The sequence below is a fragment of the Salvelinus sp. IW2-2015 genome, linkage group LG33 (genome assembly GCF_002910315.2).
Source record: "Salvelinus sp. IW2-2015 linkage group LG33, ASM291031v2, whole genome shotgun sequence".
Classification (NCBI taxonomy): Eukaryota; Metazoa; Chordata; class Actinopteri; order Salmoniformes; family Salmonidae; genus Salvelinus; species Salvelinus sp. IW2-2015.
The window spans coordinates 31247464-31262884 of NC_036872.1; positions in this window are offsets into that span (position 1 = coordinate 31247464).

The following is a 15421-nucleotide window of genomic DNA, read 5'->3' on the forward strand; positions in this document are numbered from 1 at the left end:
GACTGGGGGTGCTGAGAAATGACAGTACCCTAGGCGAGGCTTAGGTCATCATGGCCTGTCCTGTTGTTGACATTTTACCAGTGTTGGGAAAGCTACTCTGAAAATATAGTTTACCAAACTACTACCCCCTGGGCACACCACGTCATATCAACGTGGACAACTGGATAATATTTAATTGAGACATTGACCAATGAGATTACAACCTACACTGAGTGTACAAAACATTAGGAACAGCCTTAATTCGCATGGATTCTACAAGGTGTCAAAAGCATTCCATGGAGATGCTGGCCCATGTAGACTTCAATGCTTCCCACGGTTGTGTCAAGTTGGCTCTAGATGACCTTTGGGTGGTGGACCATTTTTCTTACACACGGAAAACTGTTGAGCATGAAAAACCCAGCAGTGCTGCAGTTCTTGACACACTCAAACCGGTGCACCAACTACCATACCCTGTTCAAAGGCACTTAAATCTTTTGTCTTGTCCATTCACCCTCTGAATTGCACACATACACAATCCATGTCCCAATTGTCTCAAGGCTTAAAAATCATTCTTTAACCTMCTCCTCCTCTTCATCCTCACTGATTGAAGTGGATTTAACAAGTTGGATTATAGCTTTCACCTGAATTCACCTGGTCAGTCTATGTCATGGAAACAGCACGAGTTCCTAATATTTTGTACACTTGGTTTATATTCACCCTTTCAAAAAGACAGCCAAACATATTCTGAATTCCGAATGTGTTGTCAATACGCTGTCAACCKTCTGAAAGCACAACCAAATTCCAATGAAAAACAATGTCAGATTTTTGGGTTAGTTGTCACCTAAATGTGCTATCATTGCAATTTCAGGCATTTAAAAGCACAACAAAGTTCAAATAGGAATACGAAGTCAGATAATTTGTTTATTTATACAACAACTTAATGTGTTATCACTGTGCTTCATCTAATAGCACCACCAAATGTCATGGATTGCAGTTCAGATTACATAAAAAGTACATCAATGCTGTTCGAGATTCTATGCAGATTATTATAGCAATTGTGAAGATCTCCACAGATCTGTGACTTTGCATGCTATCTTGAACATGCACACATTCTATGATTACATTAGAGGACAAATATAGTTACGTTAACCTCAATGTGGCCATGGATGGTCAAATAAATAATGTTATGTTAGTTGGTAAGAAAACCTTAACTTTAGGCTATTTACTATACTACAAAAGTAATATTGAATTGTGTTTGGTTGTCAACACATCCAAATATCAACATTTGAAGAACATGCATCTTCTGCTTGCATAGTTACATCTGTGCCACTGATTTAGTTGCTTTAATTTCAGATTGTCTACAAATAAAAATGGACATGTTGGATTCACGTCTCCATCTCAACCGAAAATAAAAATGTAGGAATAGGACTAAATCATGATTTGACATGGGGGAAACAGAGGGAACATATACAACATGTAATTAGGGAATTGAAACCAGGTGAGTGTGAAAACAAGACATTTATATTTACATTTAAGTCATTTAGCAGACGCTCTTATCCAGAGCGACTTACAAACAAAACAAATGGAACATGAAAAATGGATCGGGGATGGCTAGAAGACCGGTGACGTCGACCGCCGAACACCGCCCGAACAAGGAGAGGAACCGACTTCGGCAGAAGTTGTGACAACAATAGCACATTGGTAATAGTCTGTGACAAATATCAAAGCTAAGCAGGGCTTAGTTAAAACCTTGGATAGGAGACCAAAGGGATAGCTGTAGGTAGATCAATTATCCAGTAGGAGGTGCTACCCATCATTTTTCTTTCTGGTAGTGGACATAACATTGAAGATCTGACGTTGTTTCAGAGGCACAAATTGAAATTCTATGTTGAATATTTGTAACCATGATGACAACTTTTAGCAAATCCAACGTATTTTACATATAGATTCCACGTCACAATATGTTGACAAATTATGTTGAAACCAGGGGCGTCATGCACCAATTATTTTGAAAGGGGCATGAAGTAGATGAGGATCGAGGGGGGTGCTACGAATTTATTTGAATCTTACATTTTTAAAACACTGGAAACAAATTTTTCCTGCAATCTAGAGCCATAATCATTATGCCTAATTCTATGTACAAATCTGTATATTTTTCTACATAGGTTATCTAAGCATACTGTATATTTATAGAGAAAGACCGAACAGGCTACAAAGCTTGACCAAATTAATTTACAAACATAAAAGCCTGGGTTTTCTGCACGTTAACACTAGAAGTTTATTACCTCAAATTGATCAATTGAAAGTGTGGGTCCACAACTCCAATCCAGATGTGTTGGTCATTACTGAGACGTGGTTAAGTAAGAGTGTTTTGAAAACTGATGTTAACCTTTCTGGTTGTAACCTTTTTCGGCAAACAGATCTTCCTAAAGTCCTAAAGCAACGGGACTCCCTCAATCTTTCTCAGATTATTACCAATTCCACAAGGTTTGAGTCCAAACATCCGGAAAAGGCTACTCTCCTTGATGTTATCCTCACAAATAATCCTGATAGGTATCAGTCTGGTGTTTTCTTTACAGCCTGCGTTCGTAATGGTTGCTCAGTTAAACGACCTGTCCTGATTTGTCATAGACGCTTGCTAAAAAACTTTAATGAGCAAACCTTCCTTCAAGACCTGGCCTCTGTAAATTGGTATAGAGTCAGCTTGATCCTCTGTCAAAGACGCTTGAACCTTCTTTTTTGATATTTTCAGTGGTATTGTTATTAACAAGAAAATTACAATTAAAATGAGAATTAAAAATAGGTTCAGACCCTGGTTTGACCGTGATCTGGCAGAGTTACTCCACCTCAAGAATTGCATTTGGCGAAAGGCTCGGCACACTCATACTCAAGCTAACTGGCTCTCGTTCAGGCAAATGAGAAATAAGTGTACCCAGGCTATCCGGAAGGCCAAAGTTAGTTACTTTAAGGAGCAGTTCTCTCTATGTGGGTCTAACCCAAGACGTTCTGGAAAACAGATAAAGACCTGGAGAATAAACCCTCCTCCTCACAGCTGCCCATGTCCCTTAATTTGGATGATGTGGTTATGACTGACAAGGAGCACATGGCTAAGCTCTTTAACCACCACTTCATTAAGTCATGATTCCTATTTGACTCAGCAGTGCCTCCATGCCCATCCAAAATTTCCTCATCTCCCACCCCTTCTAATGTGACTAGCCCAGATGCTCCTCCCTCTTTTTCCCCTGCCCCGCTACAAAGTTTCTCCCTGCAGGCAGTCACTGAGTCTGAGGTGCTAAAGGAGCTTCTTAAACTTGACCCCCAAAAAACATCTGGATCAGATAGTTTAGATCCTTTCTTCTTAAAGGTTGCAGCCCATATCATCGCCGAGCCTATCTCTGACCTTTTTAACCTGTCTCTCCTCTCTGGGGAGGTTCCCATTGCTTGGAAGGCAGCCAGTGCATCGTTTATTTAATTGGCCTAACTATCATAGGCCAATTTCTATTTTGCCCTTTTTATCAAAAGTGCTCTCTGATATGCAGTCCAGAATCCACTGAGGTTTCTTTTTTTGAATTTAACTAAGTAAGTCAGTTAAGAACAAATTCTTAATTACAATGACGGCCTAGGAACAGTGGGTTAACTGCCTTGTTCAGGGGCAGAACAACATATTTTTACCTTGTCAGCCTCTGTGGCCTCTCAAAGAATGCAGTGTATAAAGTCAGAACATCTGCTGTCTTAACCACTGCCTGTCACAAAGGGAATACCCAAATGCTCAATCCTGACCGTCCTACCCATGCTAGATTACAGAGGCGTAATTTATAGATCGTCAGGTAAGGGTGCTCTCGAGCGGCTAGATGTTCTTTACTATTCGGCCATCTTATAGGACCCATCACTGCACTCTATACTCCTCTTTAAACTGGTAATTTCTGTAAACCCATCGCAAGAACCACTGGTTGATGCTTATTTCTAAAACTATTTAGGCCTCACTCCCCCCCATCTGAGATACCTACTGCAGCCCTCATCCTCCACATACAACATGTTTTTGCTGTGTGTTGCTGCCATGCTGTGTTGTTGTCTTAGGTCTCTCTTTATGTAGTGTTGTGGTGTCTCTCTTGTCGTGATGTCTGTTTTGTCCTACATATTTATTTTTAATCCCAGCCCACTTTTGGAAGGCAGTCATTGTAAATAAGGATTTGTTCTTAACTGACTTGCCTAGTTAAATAAAGGTTCAATAAAAAAACATAAAAAAGGGATATTCAACGTCTGTTTTTTTACTCATCTACCAATAGGTGTACTTCTTTGCGAAGCATTGGAAAACCTCCCTGGTCTTTGTTGTTTAATCTGTGTTAGAAATTCACTGCTCGACTGAGGGACTTTACAYATAATTGTATGTGTGGGGTAGAGAGATGAGGTCGTCATTCAGAAATCATGTTAAACACTTATTGCACACAGAGTCAGTCCATGGAACTTATTATGTGACTAGTTAAGCATATTTTTACTCCTGAACTTATTTAGGCTTGCCATAACAAAGGGGTTGAATATTGACTCAAGACATTTCAGATTTTCATTGTAATTCATTTTTTTAATTCTAAAACTCTAATTCCACTTTGACATTATGGAGTATTGTGTGTAGGCCAGTGACAAATACATCTCAATGTAATCCATTTTAAATTCAGGCTGTAACACAACATAATGTGGAAAAAGTCAAGGGGTATCAATACTTTATGATGGCACTGTATAACCCAAAGTATACAAGGATGTACCCTTATTCTCTCGGGACATTCATTTGGGACTTCTTCATCTGCAGACAGGGTTTCACAGCTCTCTGTATCTGATATGTTGAAACCCTACATCCCAACTGGAGCACTCCGTTCTGTCACCTACGGTCTCTTGGCCCCCCAACCCTACTGGAGGGCAGCTCCCGCTCAGCCCAGTCAAAGCTCTTCTCAGTCCTGGCACCCCAATGGTGGTACAAGCTTCCCCCTAGCCCTTGATCATGACTCTCAGTTCCATTACATTACACATAAGAGTCATTCGATAAAGATGTCTTTTGTACGGGGGAGTTTTGTTAAGAGCCCCGATGCTCGGTCTGAACATTAACACGCATTGCTTGTGGTACGGTTTTGGAAGCATAAGGACCTTATCTTTTAAATCAGCGAGAATTTTTTTTAAACACAAGGTTGATATGCACCTTTATAGGGTTAGGGTTCCCACATGGCCATATTTCCATGTTACTGCGCTTGTTTACACAAAACAGCCTGAAGACTGAATGTACTATCTGTTTTAATTAGCTATCTGCGTCTCCGAACACCAGTGTGTAAAAGGAAGATGGATGCCACAAACGTGTTGTCACTGAAAAATACTGTTGACTGCAACTATGTTAAAACTGGTTAAGGATTAGCCCCTTTTTTCAATTTTCGTCTAAAATGACGTACCCAAATCTCACTGCCTTCAGCTCAGGCTCTCAAGCAAGGATATGCATATTCTTGGTACCATTTGAAAGGAAACACTTTGAAGGTTATGGAAATGTGAAAGGAATGTAGTAGAATATAACACAATAGATCTGGTAAAAGATAATACAAAGAAAAAACCAACTGCTCTTTTGTATTTTTTTTGTGCCATCATCTTTGAAATGCAAGAGAAAGGCCATAATGTATTATTCCAGCCCAGGTCCAATTAGGTTTTGGCCACTAGATGGCACAAGTATATGTGTAAAGTTTTAGACTGATCCAATGAACCATTTCATTTRTGTTCAAAAGTTTGTATCAAGACTGCCTAAATGTGGCTAATTTGTTTATTAATAACTTTTCGTGTTCAAAATTGTGCACTCTCCTCAAACAATAGCATGGTATTCTTTCACTATAATAGTTACTGTAAATTGGACAGTGCAGTTAGATTAACAAGAATGTAAGCTTTCTGCCAATATCAGATATGTTTATGTCCTTGGAAATGTTCTTGTTACTTACAACCTCATGCTAATCACATTAGCCTACGTTAGCTCAACCGTCCTGTGGAAGGGACACCAATCTCGAAGAAGTTTTAAAACAGTGTACAMTTGTGTATTTTGTGTTTGTGAAATTATTTTGTTGTGATATGAAAGTAGAGGGATCTAGGTTTCTAGAACTGTACCCGCAATTGKGAATCGATTCACAATAAGATGGAGTATTTGGATGTTTTGGCTTCCAGAGCCAATTCGCCTTTAAACAGAACATGAAAGGTCCTTGGACTATAAGGAGTAATATTAGGCTCCTTTAGTCCATTATCGGGCTAGCTTCCCTCTAAAGTCAGAACGGCAGAGTCCCTGCCCATCTTTCAAAAACTTCTGAAACCCTACCTCTTTGACGTGTAGTCTCACGGCGCACCTGACCCCCCCCCCCCCCCCCAAAAAGGCACTTCTCATTCCCCACTTGCACTTACTTTGCTGATAAATACTTTTAAAAATTGTTTTTAGATTGTGATGTGTTGTCCCACCTAGCTATCTTAAGATGAATGGACTAATTGTATGTCGCTCTGGATAAAATTTGAAAATGTAAAATGTAGGACAGAAAACATCACAAAGAGACAGGCTTGATTATACTCAAATGAGACAGGACTGAATATGGTGTTGCCATATCTCTCTGTTCTCATAGTTTTCCTTGCTGACTAGAACTGGAAAATATTTTCACATAGGTACCTGCCCTATCCAGAGTAATMTTAGCCTACCCTACTCTCTCCCTTCTCTGACAGCTGAAGCTGCTAATCTTTTCACCCTCTTCCATGGTTGTCAATTAGCTAGCTGCAAATGCATTTGGGGTTCGTGTTTTTAGTTTACAATGATATATACATCAAGATAGCTAGCTAATATGAAGCTAGCTAGCTGGTGATATTTAATTCACTAAAAGGTGGGACACCTAGAATTTCTATGAAATCCTCCCCTGTGTGGAAGCTAGGTGAATTTCAACAGCAGTAGGCTGCATTCAAAACCAATCTCCCCCTCCCCCACATCCCATTTCCCTGTAATATGGCCAATACTCCCACTTGAGCCTTTAACTTTAGCCTTTAACTTGAGCCTTTAACTTTTGTCCACCAGCTTCAAACAGCTGTAAAAACAATGTTCTATGTTTTTGAAAATATATTTCACAGCGACTTAGATGTCACAATAATTCCCTACACTATTCAATGCTTGTTTTTCACCTTAAACTGAAATAGAGCGAGCAGTGTAGAATTGTATCAACCAGGAAATGATGGAGCGATTTCTACATTGGCCACCTGACCCGATTTCCACTAGATAAATAAAATACAATTGTATTTGTCACATGCACCTGTCGTGGAAATTCTTACATCATGCTCTGATCCAAACAGAGCATGATATCYATTGCACATCACAAATAGRCTACTAATCAGCACTTTGGACAAAACTTTTTCAATACCTGGTTTGCCTACACATTGTTGCCTTAGTTAGCATTTACTGGTAGATATCATAAGTTGAAAGTCTTTCCTACTCTACCGGCTARCGATGTCATTCTTATGTGAGCTGCTCCATGCCAAAACCAGTTGAGAGCTGCATACTCTTGCTGCCTGCAGATGATATTCAGCTGAAACTAGGCTGTGTGTGCGATATTTCACGTGCTTTGCGATTATGTAGGCTACTTTGTGTATGATTTCTCTATTGTACTACATAATTGATAAATCGTACACCACAACTACACTACTTTGATACACATCAGTAGGGATTGAGAAGTGAGTATAAGCAATGCCTGCATATACCCTCCACTACACCACTGGCCCTTTGGGTTTTTACAAAAAGTGCACTCTCCTACTTGCGCCAGGATTACGGTTTCTGTCCTTTCAGACTCACAAACATGTCACACACTGAAGGCCTATAGATTRGCCACTGCGCAAAATAAAATATAAAGGCTGTTAAGATAGTCATGTTTCAAGAAAGGAGTGTATATATTTGGTCTGGCTAACCAGTTTTATGCGTGGACTGAATGGAAGCTAATAATTATACTGTAATGACCTGACAAGATCATAAAGGAACAATTGTCCAGACAGAGGGTTGAGTTTACGAATTGACGGTTTATTAACCCAACTTTACACAGGCTGCTGTTTGGCCGTAGCCCACGCCAAATAAATGAAAGATACCCCACAAGCCAACCGTGACCTTCTCTTGTGAAGCCCAGACGTAAGAGAGAGAACAATGGCTAAACCTGGTCTTAACTTCCAATGCTCCATCCCCCTGCCCAACCCCCCTCCACCCCACTCCGCCAAACACCAGGATGCCCGGCATCAGAACATTCCAGGCATCCCCGTGATTGGCAGATAGCAGGTTGATTGGCATGTCGGACCCCGCGAACACTAGTAAGTACAACACAACCCACTAATAGCCTACCACATAACACACCGCTGTCTGTGCGGGTAGCTACACAGCCCCCCTACCACAAAGTCCCTCGTCCCTGAGGGAACAAACAAAGTCTCTGAAGCGACCCGGAGGTCTCCTTTGCCTGCGTGGCCGTGATGGTCGCGGAGTGTCCAGATATGAAACAGGGGGCTCCATCCGTGGCAGGGAGCTGCCTCTCTGGGACCCAGGGGATGAAGGAAGGGATATGAGGGACAAGGAAGCGGGAACAGGGAATACAGTCCGTGGCTCCGGGGAACCACGCAGTGACACAGGGAGGGAGACAGGGGGAGTGGYCTGTCTGGAGCCTTGTCTGCGGCACCTGGGGTTGGGTGCCTGGAGAATGTCATTGCCAGAGAGTGGAATTGTGGGGGTCCCTGGGGTTTGGGGAGCAGAGGCCCCTCTGTATGGGGCTAACCTGTCCCGGTGCAGTGCCACATTTCTCCCCCTGGGAGGAAGCTGCACCCGGTAAACAACCTCCCCTACCCTCTCCAGGACGCTGCAGGGTCCCACCCAGTGACTGTCCAACTTGGGGCATCTGCCTTTTTTCCTTAGGGGGCTGTAGACCCAGACCAGCTCCCCAGCCACAAAGTGCCTTCCCCGGGTGTGCACGTCATAGTTCATTTTCTGCCTCACACCTGCATTCACCAGCTGCTCTCTGGCGAAGGTGTGGGCTGTCTCCAGGCGGTCCTGGAGTCTCCGGGCATACTCCGGCCCTGGGGGAACATGAGGGTTATCCAGGGGCCGACCAAGCGCCATCTCCGCAGGGGTGCGGATCTCTCTCCCCAGCATGAGAAGGGCAGGCGTGCAGGAGGTGGAGTCTTGAACGGCGGAGCGGCATGCCATGAGGACCATAGGCAGGTGTTTGGCAGAGACGATGGCCAGCTGCTGTCCAAGCATTTTGTTGAAGCTCTCCACAAGGCCATCACTTTGAGGATGGAGAGGAGTAGTGCGGGTCTTGTGRATACCCAGCCTCTCACACATGGTGGCGAACACACGGGACTCAAAGTTTCTGCCTTGGTCGCTGTGGATGGACTCCGCAGCTCCAAACCTGCTGAACATCCCCGCTGTCAGGGCGTCGACGATGGTCTCTGCCTCCTGGTCAGGCAGAGCATAAGCCTCGGGCCATTTTGTGAAATAGTCCATGGCTGTGAGCACCCAGCGGTTTCCACTGTCTGTGGTGGGGAACGGCCCAACTACATCCACTCCCACCCTCTCCATGGGAGCCCCCACTGGGAACTGTTGGAGCTGAGCATGAGAGCGGCCTGGGGGGCKCTTTCTCGCTGTGCAGTTGTCACAGCGGAGGCAAAAGTCCTCCACACCCCTCTTGTGCTGCCCCCAGTAAAAGCCCTGACGGAGGCGGCGCAGTGTTTTTGTGACCCCAAAGTGTCCAGTCCCCACCCCCCCATGAGTACTCTGGAGCACAGCCTCCCGCAATGCTTTTGGGACCACCACCTGCCACCTCTCCTCTCCCGTAGCTGACTCCTTCCATGCCCGCTGTAGCACGCCATCAGCCAGCKGCAGTCMCTCAAACTTTGACCACAACRCTTTGGTCGCGAGTGAGAGCGRTGTCACCTCTTCCCARGGTGGCCTCACCTGCGCCTCTACCCACTGTAGCACTGGCTGTAGGTCTGTGTCCCGTCCCTGCTGCTGCCCCCATTTAGCCACGTCGACAGTCTGCAGCTCACAGCAGACAGGCCCGCTCGCCCGACACACTGTGGCACAGACCCCCTCCTCTGCACACAGCTCTCTCCCGTCCCTCTTTCCGCTCACAGTGGCGGCAGCCGTCAGCAGTACAGGGCCGACGGGACATGGCGTCGGCGTTGCAGTGGCGTGCCCCTGCCCTGTGCACCACTGTGAAGTCATACGGCTGAAGCTCCTCCAACCAGCGTGCCACCTGCCCCTCTGGCTCTCTGAAAGACATGAGCCACTGGAGAGCAGAGTGGTCAGTCCTTACAGTAAAGGGCAGGCCACCCAGGTAGTACTTGAAGTGTTTGACGGAAGCCACAACAGCCAAGAGCTCCCGCCGGGTGACACAGTAGCGGCGCTCATGTTTGTCAAATGTTTTGCTGAAGTACGCCACCAGTCTCTCCCCCTCTGGCCCCACCTGGGCCAGCACCCCACCCATGCCCACATTGCTCGCGTCTGTGTCCAGGATAAAGGGCAAGGTGAGGTCAGGGGGGGCGAGCACGGGGGCCTCGATCAGTGCACGTTTGAGGGTGTTGAAGGCCTCCTCACACTCCACTGTCCAAGTGAAAGCCTTGTCCTTCGGCAGRAGGCGGTTCAGGGGAGCAGCGACGCTTGAGAGGCACCGTACAAACCTCCTGTAGTACGAGGCCAGGCCCAGGAAGCTCTTCAGCTGACGCTGGTCGGTGGGGGTGGGCCAGTCTCGGACAGCCCCCACCTTGTCCTCCATGGTGCTGATCCCCTCCTTCCCCACTCGGTGGCCCAAGAAGGACACCTCTCTCCTCATGAAGTGGCACTTCTCGGGGTGGAGCTTCAGACCTGCGGCAGCCACCCGCTCCAGCACACGCCCGTAGCGCCACCAGGGCTGCCTGGAAGGAGCTGCCATGGGCCAGGATGTCATCGAGGTATACCAGACACTGCTGTTGGGGGATGCCATCCAGCACCTGTCCATCAAACGCTCAAAAGTAGCTGGAGCGTTTGCACAGGCCGAAGCACAGGACCTTGAACTGCCAGTGTCCTCTGTTAGTGGAGAACGCAGTTTTGGGCTCTGGCCCTGGGAGAGGGGCACCTGCCAGTAGCCACTTTTGGATGTCTAGTGAGGAGAACCATGAGGACCTCCTAACCAGGTCCAGCGGACTCATCGATACGTGGTATGGGGTATGAGTCCTTCTGGTTACCTCATTCAGCCGCCTGTAGTCCGCACAGAACCTCAGCTTGCCCCCTTTCTTCGGAACCATGACGACTGGCGCCATCCAGGGGCTGTCTGAGGGCTCGATGAAGTCTGCCCGCTGCATCTCCAACACAGCCTTGTCTGCCGCCTCCTGGCGTGCCAGCGGGATACGGCGGGGACGCATCTTGATGGGTCGAGCATCACCTGTGTCGATCTCATGCTGCACCAGATGAGTCTGACCCACCTCTTCCTCACTCAGCGCAAAGCTGTCTCTGAATTCAAACAGCAACTGCCACAACCGTTCCTGCTGCTCGGGGTCAAGACCAACACAGTTCCTCCCCCATATCTCCCTCACTGCAGACAGTGTCCTCTCCTCTCCCATCTGGGGTAGCTGGGGGGCGCGGCCCGGGCTCACAGAGGGCTGTGTAGTGGAGGTAGCTGGGGGAATGTAACACCAAGCCGTATTGGACAGGGGGCTGGGGAAAAGCACACCACAGACGTGCGGGAGGGGGGCAGCCATGAGTCTCTGCTGCTTTAACTGTTGGAGTAAAGGGTTTGTTGGGTTGAGTGAATGTGACATTAGGGGGGGCCATGGTGAATGCCGGCCCTCCCTGGAAGCTCAGTGTGCCCCCATTTAGGTCTAACTGGCAGCCTGTGCTCCTAAGAAAGTCCAACCCCAGTATACAAGGATCCTGCACATCCACCACCCACACAGGATGACGCACAGACCTGCCCCCTACTGTCAGAGTCATTATTCCCTTCCCTTTCATGGGTGCCAGCTCARCTGTGACTGTGCGGAGCTGCACAGTTGTGGGCTCACACTGAGTCCAACCTMGCACAATATCTGGCCTCACCAGGGTTGCTGTGGACCCAGTGTCCACCAGGGCAGAGCAGGGCACCCCCTCCACAGTGACAGGGACATGACAAAAGTCCCCAACACAGGCCCGGCCCACCACAACAACAGGCTCCATCCGCTTGCCCTCGTCTGCTTCTGGGGGAAGTGGAGCCTTGCTTTCTTGTCTGTGCCGGTGGGCTCCTCCTGAAGAAGATGGTGGCTGGGATAGAAAGCCAGGGGTCCGCACTACCCGGTCTATGCGGACCCGAGCCGRWTCTCGGCGCAGATGGCCTGGCTGGCCACAACCCCAGCAGACCCTGGGACCAGGGCGTGTGTTTTGTGCCGCCTGTAGCGACACGGCATGAATGAGTTCTGTCATTTCAGCCACCCATGCAGGCTTTTCCGGCTCCGGGCTGCTCTGCCCCCCAGCTCGCACAGAGGGTCTGTCTCCCTGCACCCCCACCAAAGTCGCAGCTGAAGCCCCAGCCCAATCCAGCTCCCTCTCCAAAGRCATCTCCAAGGCTATCTGCAATGACTCAGGATGAGCCAGCTGGGTCTGTATGCGCAGCTCCGTAGGAGAGAGCGCCTGTATGAACTGGATCCGTGTTAGCTCGCTCTGCATGGAGGGGGGCATGTGAGCATATGCCCGCCGAGAGAGGCTCTCAATGTCATTTTTATTTCTTTTTTATTTTATTTCACCTTTATTTAACCAGGTAAGTAAGTTGAGAACAAGTTCTCATTTACAATTGCGACCTGGCAAGATAAAGCAAAGCATTTCGACACATACAAACAAAGTACACATGAGTAAAACAAACATACAGTCATAATAAATAGAAAAAATAAGTAATACAACGTGAGCAAATGAGGTGAGATAAGAGAGGTAAAGGCAAAAAAGGCCATGGTGGCGAAATAATTACAATATAGCAGGTCAAACACTGGAATGGTCGATTTGCAGTGGAAGAATGTGCAAAGTAAAGTTAGAAAATAATGGGGTGCAAAGGAGCAAAATAATATAAATAAATACAGTAGGGGGAAGGTAGTTGTTTGGGTAAATTATAGATGGGCTATGTACAGGTGCAATAATCTGTGAGCTGCTCTGACAGCTGGTGCTTAAAGCTAGTGAGGGAGATAAGTGTTTTCCAGTTTCAGGGATTTTTGTAGTTCATTCCAGTCATTGGAGCAGAGAAACTGAAGGAGAGGCGGCAAAGGAAGAATTGGTTTTGGGGGACCAGAGAGATATACCTGCTGGAGCGCATGCTACAGGGGGTGCTGTCTATGGTGACCAGCGAGCTGAGATAAGGGGGACTTTACCTGCAGGTCTTGTAGATGACCTGGAGCCAGTGGGTTTGGCGACGAGTATGAAAGCGAGGCCAGCCAACGAGAGCGTACAGGTCGCAGTGGTGGTAGTATATGGGCTTTGGTGACAAACGGATGGCACTGTGATAGACTGCATCCAATTTATGAGTAGGGTATTGGAGGCTATTTTGTAAATGCATCGCCGAAGTCGAGGATCGGTAGGATGGTCAGTTTTACAAGGGTATGTTTGGCAGCATGAGTGAAGGATGCTTTGTTGCGAATAGGAAGCCAATTCTAGATTTAACTTTGGATTGGAGCGTTTGATGTGAGTCTGGAAGGAGAGTTTAACAGTCTAACCAGACACTAGGTATTTGTAATTGTCGACATATTCTAAGTCAGACCGTCCAGAGTAGTGATGTGGACCGGGCGGCGCAGGTGCAGGCGCATCGTTGAAGAGCATGCATTAGTTTTACTTGTATTTAAAGAAGCAATTGGAGGCCACGGAAGGAGAGTTGTATGGCATTGAAGCTCGTCTGGAGGGTTGTTAACACAGTGTCCAAAGAAGGGCCATAAGTATACAGAATGGTGTCGTCTGCGTAGAGGTGGATCAGAGAATCACCAGCAGCAAAAGCGACATCATTGATGTATACAGAGAAGAGAGTCGGCCCGAGAATTGAACCCTGTGGCACCCCCATAGAGACTGCCAGAGGTCCGGACAACAGGCCCTCCAATTTGACACACTGAACTCTATCAGAGAAGTAGTTGGTGAACCATGCGAGGCAGTCATTTGAGAAACCAAGGCTGTTTAGTCTGCCAATAAGAATGTGGTGATTGACAGAGTCGAAAGCCTTGGCCAGGTCGATGAATACGGCTGCACAGTAATGTCTCTTATCGATGGCGGTTATGATGTCGTTTAGGACCTTGAGGGTGGCTGAGGTGCACCCATGACCAGCTCGGAAACCAGATTGCATAGCGGAGAAGGTACGGTGGGATTCGAAATGGTCGGTAATCTGTTTGTTAACTTGGCTTTCGAAGACCTTAGAAAGGCAGGGTAGGATGGATATAGGTCTGTAGCAGTTTGGGTCTAGAGTGTCTCCCCCTTTGAGGTGGGGGATGATCGCTGCAGCTTTCCAATCTTTGGGAATCTCAGACGATATGAAAGAGAGGTTGAATAGGCTAGTAATAGGGGTTGCAACAATTTTGACAGATAATTTTAGAAAGAAAGAGAGGGTCCAGATTATCTAGCCCGGCTGATTTGTAGGGGTCCCGATCAGCTATCTGGATTTGGGTGAAGGAGAAATGGGGGAGGCTTGGGCAAGTTGCTGTGGTGGGTGCCAGGCAGTTGACCGGGGTAGGGGTAGCCAGATGGAAAGCATGGCCAGCCGTAGAAAAATGCTTATTAAAATTCTCAATTATAGTGGATTTATCGGTGGTGACAGTGTTTCCTAGCCTCAGTGCAGTGGGCAGCTGGGAGGAGGTGCTCTTATTCTCAATGGATTTTACAGTGTCTCAGAACTTTTTTGAGTTCGTGCTACAGGATGCAAATTTCTGTTTGAAAAAGCTAGCCTTAGCTTTCCTAACTGCCTGTGTATATTTGTTCCTAACTTCCCTGAAAAGTTGCATATCACAGGGGCAATTCGATGCTAATGCAGTACGCCATAGGATGTTTTTGTGCTGGTCAAGGGCAGTCAGGTCTGGAGAGAACCGAGGGCTATATCTGTTCCTGGTTCTACATTTTTTGAATTGAGCATGCTTATTTAAGATGGTGAGGAAGGCATTTTTAAAGAATAATAAGAATGTTTGCTGCCAAGATACTTTGTGTATTAAAAAGGTGGATTTTGTGGCGTTCTTTGCCACAGTTATAAACTGTACGACACACGTCTCAAAGAAGTCTAAGAAACTGGACGTTATTGTGGCTGCGGCAGAAAGGTTTTTGGGACCTAAGGATTTTACATCTGAAGACTTGCAAGGGGTACTGACGCCGGAGGACCCGTCCTACCAGGTTCCCCTTGAGCCTGTGTAGGGACCAGATGTTTTATTTTTTAACAGAAAAGTTGTTTGATTTAAAAATGTATATATT